This window comes from Dendronephthya gigantea, unplaced genomic scaffold, assembly GCF_004324835.1.
Source record: "Dendronephthya gigantea isolate DGI-Jeju-01 unplaced genomic scaffold, DenGig_1.0 000774F, whole genome shotgun sequence".
Taxonomy (NCBI): Eukaryota; Metazoa; Cnidaria; class Anthozoa; order Malacalcyonacea; family Nephtheidae; genus Dendronephthya; species Dendronephthya gigantea.
The window spans coordinates 5338-12500 of NW_021163784.1; the positions used below are offsets into that span (position 1 = coordinate 5338).

The 7163-nt window shown below is 35.5% G+C and overlaps 1 long non-coding RNA gene across 1 annotated transcript; it reads left to right on the forward strand.

The window, feature by feature from the left end:
- The first annotated feature begins 1694 nt into the window (after window positions 1-1694).
- LOC114544410 lies at window positions 1695-2859 on the forward strand. The gene is made up of 3 exons (XR_003690416.1): window positions 1695-1774; window positions 2659-2694; window positions 2769-2859. It is a non-coding gene; the product is annotated as an uncharacterized LOC114544410 (long non-coding RNA).
- The last annotated feature ends 4304 nt before the right edge of the window (window positions 2860-7163 follow it).

Here is a 7163-nt window from a genome sequence, read left to right on the forward strand (position 1 = left end):
TCTTAAAAACTCGAAACCGGAAGTGGAAGTGGTCACGTGTTTAGGACCACGCCCTAGGTACCCCGCCCGAGTTTGATAGTATTTCGAGTTTTTTAGACTGAGATATGTGTTTAAATACATATCCACTAAAGGACGAGAAAAATCCACTAAAGGACGAGCAAATCCACTTAAGGACCAGGAAAATCCACAAAAGGACTAGCAGGATTATAAACATTATATTTCATCAAGATTTCATCCATTTTCAACCAAACTTCGGTGGGATAATTAGGGCGTATCCCTTAACATGTGACCATGCCCACTTCCGGTTTGGAGTTTTTCCCTCTGATATATGTGAAAAACCGTATATTTTCATAGTTAAAAAATGTTTTAAAAAGCTCGAAACAGGAAGTGGGCGTGGTCACATGTTAAGGACCACGCCCTAATTATCCCACCCAACTTTGGTTAGAAATGGATGAAATCTGGATGAAATATATTCTATTTAATACAGGTTGTCCTTTTGTGCATTTGACTCGTCCTTTTGTGGATTTGGTGGTCCTTCTGCGGATTCTGGTCTCCTAGTGGATTTTTTAAAATTAAATATGTTTCTGTGAAATTTTTTTAAAAAATATGCATTGTACAGCTATGTATGGGCTATCAAAAGATTGGTCTCACAGAGAGGAATCCAACTAGAGATATTAGGGAAAATGTCTCCAAAAAAGGTCATTTTGAGATAATTAAATAACACTCAGAATTTCAATTGTTAAAAGAGAAATATGCTATGTACAGCTATGTAAAAGCTATCAAAAGATTCTCTCACCAAGATGAATCTAATGATACCACTTTCATTGCAAGGGAGTGAATACAACTGGAGATATTAGTGGAAATGTGTATACTATAACTAATTATCCAAACCACTCAAATTCAAAATTTTTAAAAACGAAATATGCATTGTACAGCTATGTATGAGGTATCAAAAGATTCATCTCACTTAGACAAATCTAATGATAGCACTGTCATTGCAGGTGCATGTATAGAACTAGAGATATTAGGGAAAATGTCTCCAAAATAGGTCATTTTGAGATAATTAAATAACACTCAGAATTTCAATTGTTAAAAGAGAAATATGCTATGTACAGCTATGTAAAAGCTATCAAAAGATTCCTCTCACCAAGATGAATCTAATGATACCACTTTCATTGCAAGGGAGTGAATACAACTGGAGATATTAGTGGAAATGTGTATACTATAACTAATTATCCAAACCACTCAAATTCAAAATTTTTAAAAACGAAATATGCATTGTACAGCTATGTATGAGGTATCAAAAGATTCATCTCACTTAGACAAATCTAATGATAGCACTGTCATTGCAGGTGCATGTATAGAACTAGAGATATTAGAAAATGTCTCCAAAATAGGTCATTTTGAGATAATTAAATAACACTCAGAATTTCAATTGTTAAAAGAGAAATATGCTATGTACAGCTTTGTAAGAGCTATCAAAAGATTCCTCTCACAAGACGAATCTAACGATATGAATTTCATTGCATGGGAGTGTCTAGAACTTTAGTTATTGGTCAAAATGTCCAAAATTTTCATTTTTTAATATTAAGGATTTTTGTTTTTCTAAGTGGAAAATGTCATGCTGGTGTATGCAATATTTAGACAATAGTGAAAGTTCGTTTCGAGGAAGAAGGTTGTATTGTATTGTTCTCAAGAAATTGTCGCAAATTTGTCGTTTTAATTGCTTGTGTGGGCCTTAAAGTCATTCATATCGAAGGATAGACCTCTTAAGGTGTGTATGATAATGTTTTTATTTAAATTTAACGTGCAATTTGTTTAATATTTGCAATATTGTTGGCGAAATTGTGAAAGTGAAATATTACAAAATAGTTGTCAATCAAATCATCACCCACTGATCTCATTAACAAGCCTGGACCTCCTTCCCTGGTCCTTGAGTGGATTTTTATTATTAATGGGGCGTTTACGTCGGACAGTGATATCTCAGAGCGCTTAGCAGGGATTCCAACAAAACTTGGGTGGGGTATGTGGGGCGTAGTCACCCACCATGGGTTACGCCCACGTCCAGCTAGAAGCTAATTAAGTATTTTTTTTTATTTTTTTAAAACTTTGGAAAGGTGTATCTCGCGGGGGTTTTTACCAATTCCACCCATATTCCGGGGGGGAATGTGGGCGTGGTCTTTGATTTTTTGACACGCCCACTTCCAATCGGTGGTCCTTCAGTGGATTTAGTCTGGTCCGTTTGTGGATTTTTGTGGTCTTTTAGTGGATTTAGTGGGCCTTTAGTGGATTATGTATTTAACAACATATATAAGTATAAAAGACTTGAAACTGGAAGTGGGTGTGGTCACTTGTTTAGGACCGCACCTTAATGACCCCACCTAACTTTGATTGAAAACGGATAAAATCTTAACGACACAGGGCCGTTTTGTGGATTTTTGTGGTCCTTTGGTGGATTTTAGTGGTCCTTTGGTGGATCATGTATTTAGTGACAACTGCAGACTGCAATTTCTCAGGGCAGTTTCAACGGATTTCAACAAAACTTGGATGGGGCACTTAGGGCATGGTCACCCACCAGGGGCATGCTCATTCTCTGTTGGAGCCTTCACCAATAATTCAGGCTCTTATTAAATATTTTTTATGATTTATCCCCTACAGATGGACAAAAAAGGATAAGACCTGCCCCTGGACAAGGTAGGAAGAGAATGAAATGTTAGCTCACTTGCATGGTGGAGAACAATATGAAATATAAAACCCTTTAACTTTAGAAAGAAAAAATGGAAAAAGAGGTGTATTCTAGCAAAGATGAGGATGATAGTGATACTGATAGCGAGGGAACTTTTGTGTTCGAAAAGATTGAGGGGGACAGAACACAAAAGGCCGCAATGATGAAATTGACGAGAAGATACCCTCAAGCCAGCGACCAAGGGCAGAGTCTCCAGTTAACAGTGATGAGGAGATACCCTCAGGCCAGCGACCAAGGGCAAAGTCCCCAGTTAACAGTGATGAGGAGATACCCTCAGGCCAGCGACCAAGGCAGAAGTCCCCTCATAAAGGGACTAAGAGGACACACAAAACAAAGGTAAGTTCTGTTTTTACAATGGAGATATTATAGGAATAAGCTGATATTCTGTTTAACTGCTTATTCCATTTCACTCACTAGACTCACAATTTTCTACATTAACAGATAAAGAAGCATGCAAGTAAAAAGCCAAGAAGCCTTGAGCCTTCGCTGAAGGTAAGATATTCAAATTTAAGGTGCAAGTGCAGCTAAAAGTTCTGGGTAATCATCAAAAGAAAAATATTTGATATTTATGTTAATTTATTGCTATCCTGTCTCAAAATTTTCATTCTTTCTCATTTGACACAGGACATCAAAAATAGCTTATCCATCATGACAACAACCCCAAAATTAGATTTTAAACTTTGATATTGTTGTAAATATGTAAATGTGGTCCTTTAGTGGAATTTTTCAAGATATTAAGAAATAAATATATTTCTGTGAAATTTTTGTATGTGTTTTCTGATGTGATTTTAAACATTTTATATTCTAAGAATTTTTTTGAAAATATTTTTCAACCCTTTAAACACGAATTTTTTACATATCCCAGTGTCTAAAACTCGAAACCGGTAGTGGGCATGTTCAAATGTCAAGGACCATGCCCTCATTATTCCACCAAACTTTGGTTGAAAATGGATGAAATTTTGATGAAATATAAACTGTATAATACAGGTGGTCCATTCGTGGATTTCACTGGTCCTTGTGTGGATTTGGTGGTCTTTCTGTGGATTCTGGTCCTTCAGTGGATTTTTTTTTAAACTCAATATCTTTCCGTAAAATTTTTATATGTATTTTGCGATGTGATTTGCAACATTTTATATTCTCAGAAATTTTTCAGAAACGTTTTTAACTATGAAAATTGCCGTTTTTAAGTTATCTCAGTGCCAAAAACTCGAAACAAAAGTGGGCGTAGTCACATGTTAAGGATCACACCCTTATTACCCCACCCAAGTTTGGTTGAAAATAGATGAAATCTGGATGAAATATATTCTATTTATTAAAGGTTGTCCTTTTGTGCATTTGACTTGTCCTTTTGTGGATTCTGGTCTCCTGGTGGATTTTTTAAAATTAAATATATTTCTGTGAAATTTTTATATGTATTTTCTGATGTGATTTGCAACATTTTATATTCTAAGAAATTTTTGAGAGAATGTTTTTAAGTATGAAAAAAAGCCATTTTTAGGTATCTCAGTGGGAAAAACTCGAAACCGGAAGTGGGCGTGGTCACATGTTAAAGGCCACGCCCTAATTATCCCACCCAACTTTAGTTGAAAATGGATGAAATCTGGATGAAATATATTTTTTAATACAGGTTGTCCTTTGTGCATTTGACTCGTCCTTTTGTGGATTTGGTGGTCCTTCTGTGGATTCTGGTCTCCTAGTGGATTTTTTAAAATTAAATATATTTCTGTGAAATTTTTATATGTATTTTCTGATGTGATTTGCAACTTTTATATTCTAAGAAATTTTGAGAAAATGTTTTTAAGTATGAAAAAAGCCATTTTTTAGGTATCTCAGTGGGAAAAACTCGAAACCGGAAGTGGGCGTGGTCACATGTTAAGAGCCACGCGCCTAATTACCCTGCTAAAGTTTCGCGGAATTTGATTGACGTTGAAATATTCTTCGGACTTTTTGATCAAGGTATCTACAAAGAGATCACACCTGATATTGAAGTTGGGTAAGATTTTAGCAATAATTCAGATGGTCCCTTTGTGGATTTTACTGGTCTATTAGTGGATTTAGTGGTCTTTTAGTGGATTTGATGGTCCTTCAGTGGAATTTTTTCAAAATATTAAGAATTCAATATATTTTTGTTAATTTTTTTTTTATGTGTTTGTGATGTTATTTTAAACATTTTGTATTCTAAGAAATTTTCTGAAAACGGTTTTAACTATGAAAATATGCGATTTTTACATATCTCAGTGTGTATTACACGAAACCGGAAGTGGGCGTTGTCAAATGTTTAGGACCACGCCCTAATTATTCCACCCAACTTTGGTGGGAAATGGATGAAATCTATATGAAATATAATCTGTATAATACAGGTAGTCCTTTTGTGGATTTCACTGGTCCTTTGGTGGATTTGGTGGTCCTTGAGTGGATTCATGTTTTAGTGGATTTTTTCAAATTAAATATATTTCCGTGAAATTTTTATATGTATTTTCTGATGTGATTTGCAACATTTTATATTCTAAGAAATTTTTGAGAAAACGTTTTTAAGTATGAAAAAAAGCCATTTTTTAGGTATCTCAGTGGGAAAAACTCGAAACCGGAAGTGGGGTGCGTGGTCACATGTTAAGGGCCACGTCCTAATTGCCCTGCTAAAGTTTCGCGGAATTTGATTGACGTTGAAATATTCTTCGGACTTTTTGATCAAGGTATCTACAAAGAGATCACACCTGAGATTGAAGGGGTAAAATTTTAGCAATAATTCAGATGGTCCCTTTGTGGATTTTACTGGTCTATTAGTGGATTTAGTGGTCTTTTAGTGGATTTGATGGTCCTTCAGTGGAATTTTTTCAAAATATTAAGAATTCAATATATTTTGTTAATTTTTTTTTATGTGTTTTGTGATGTTATTTTAAACATTTTGTATTCTAAGAAATTTTTCTGAAAACGGTTTTAACTATGAAAATATGCGATTTTTTACATATCTCAGTGTGTATAACACGAAACCGGAAGTGGGCGTTGTCAAATGTTTAGGACCACGCCCTAATTATTCCACCCAACTTTGGTTGGAAATGGATAAAATCTTGATGAGATATAATCTGTATAATTCAGGTGGTTCTTTCGTGGATTTGACTGGGCCTTTGGTGGATTTGCTGGTTCTTTAGTGGATTTTTCTGGTCCTTTAGTGGATATGTATTTAGACACATATATCAGTCTTAAAAACTCGAAACCGGAAGTGGAAGTGGTCACGTGTTTAGGACCACGCCCTAGTTACCCCGCCCGAGTTTGATAGTATTTCGAGTTTTTTAGACTAATATATGTGTTTAAATACATATCCACTAAAGGACCAGAAAAATCCACTAAAGGACGAGCAAATCCACTTAAGGACCAGGAAAATCCACAAAAGGACTAGCAGGATTATAAACATTATATTTCATCAAGATTTCATCCATTTTCAACCAAACTTGGGTGGGATAATTAGGGCGTCGGCTTTAACATGTGACCATGCCCACTTCCGGTTTGGAGTTTTTCCCTCTGAGATATGTGAAAAACCATATATTTTCATAGTTAAAAAATGTTTTAAAAAGCTCGAAACAGAAAGTGGGCGTGGTCACATGTTAAGGACCACGCCCTAATTATCCCACCCAACTTTGGTTAAAAATGGATGAAAACTGGATGAAATATAATCTGTATAATACAGGTAGTCCTTTTGTGGATTTCACTGGTCCTTTGGTGGATTTGGTGGTCCTTGAGTGGATTCATGTTTTAGTGGATTTTTTAAAATTAAATATATTTCTGTGAAATTTTTATATGTATTTTCTGATGTGATTTGCAACATTTTATATTCTCAGAAATTTTTCTGAAAACGTTTTTAACTTTGGAAATATGCGGTTTTTTACATATATCAGTGTGTATAACACGAAACCGGAAGTGGGCGTGGTCACATGTTGAGGACCACGCCCTAATTATCCCACCTAACTTTAGTTGAAAATGGATGAAATTTTGATGAAATATAATCTCTATAATACAGTTGGTCCTTTTGTGGATTTTACTGGTCCTTTTGTGCATTTGCTGGGCCTTTAGTGGATTTTTCTGGTCCTTTGGTGGATATGTGTTTACAGGCATATATCAGTCTAAAAAACTGGAAACAAGAAGTGGGCGTAGTCACGTGTTCAGGGCAACGCCCTGATGACCCCATCCAACTTTGGTTGAGAACGGATAAAATCTTAACAACACATGGTCCTTTGGTGGATTTTTTTGGTCCTTTCGTGGATTTTTTTGGTCCTTTAATGGATATGTGTTTAATTAGACATATCATTCTAACAGGCTCAAAACCGGAAGTGGGTGTTGTCACGTGTTTAGAACCACGCCCTGATTATCCTACGTCAGTTTAGTTAGTCTTTGAGTGGATTTTCAGGGGGGGCGTTTTTTC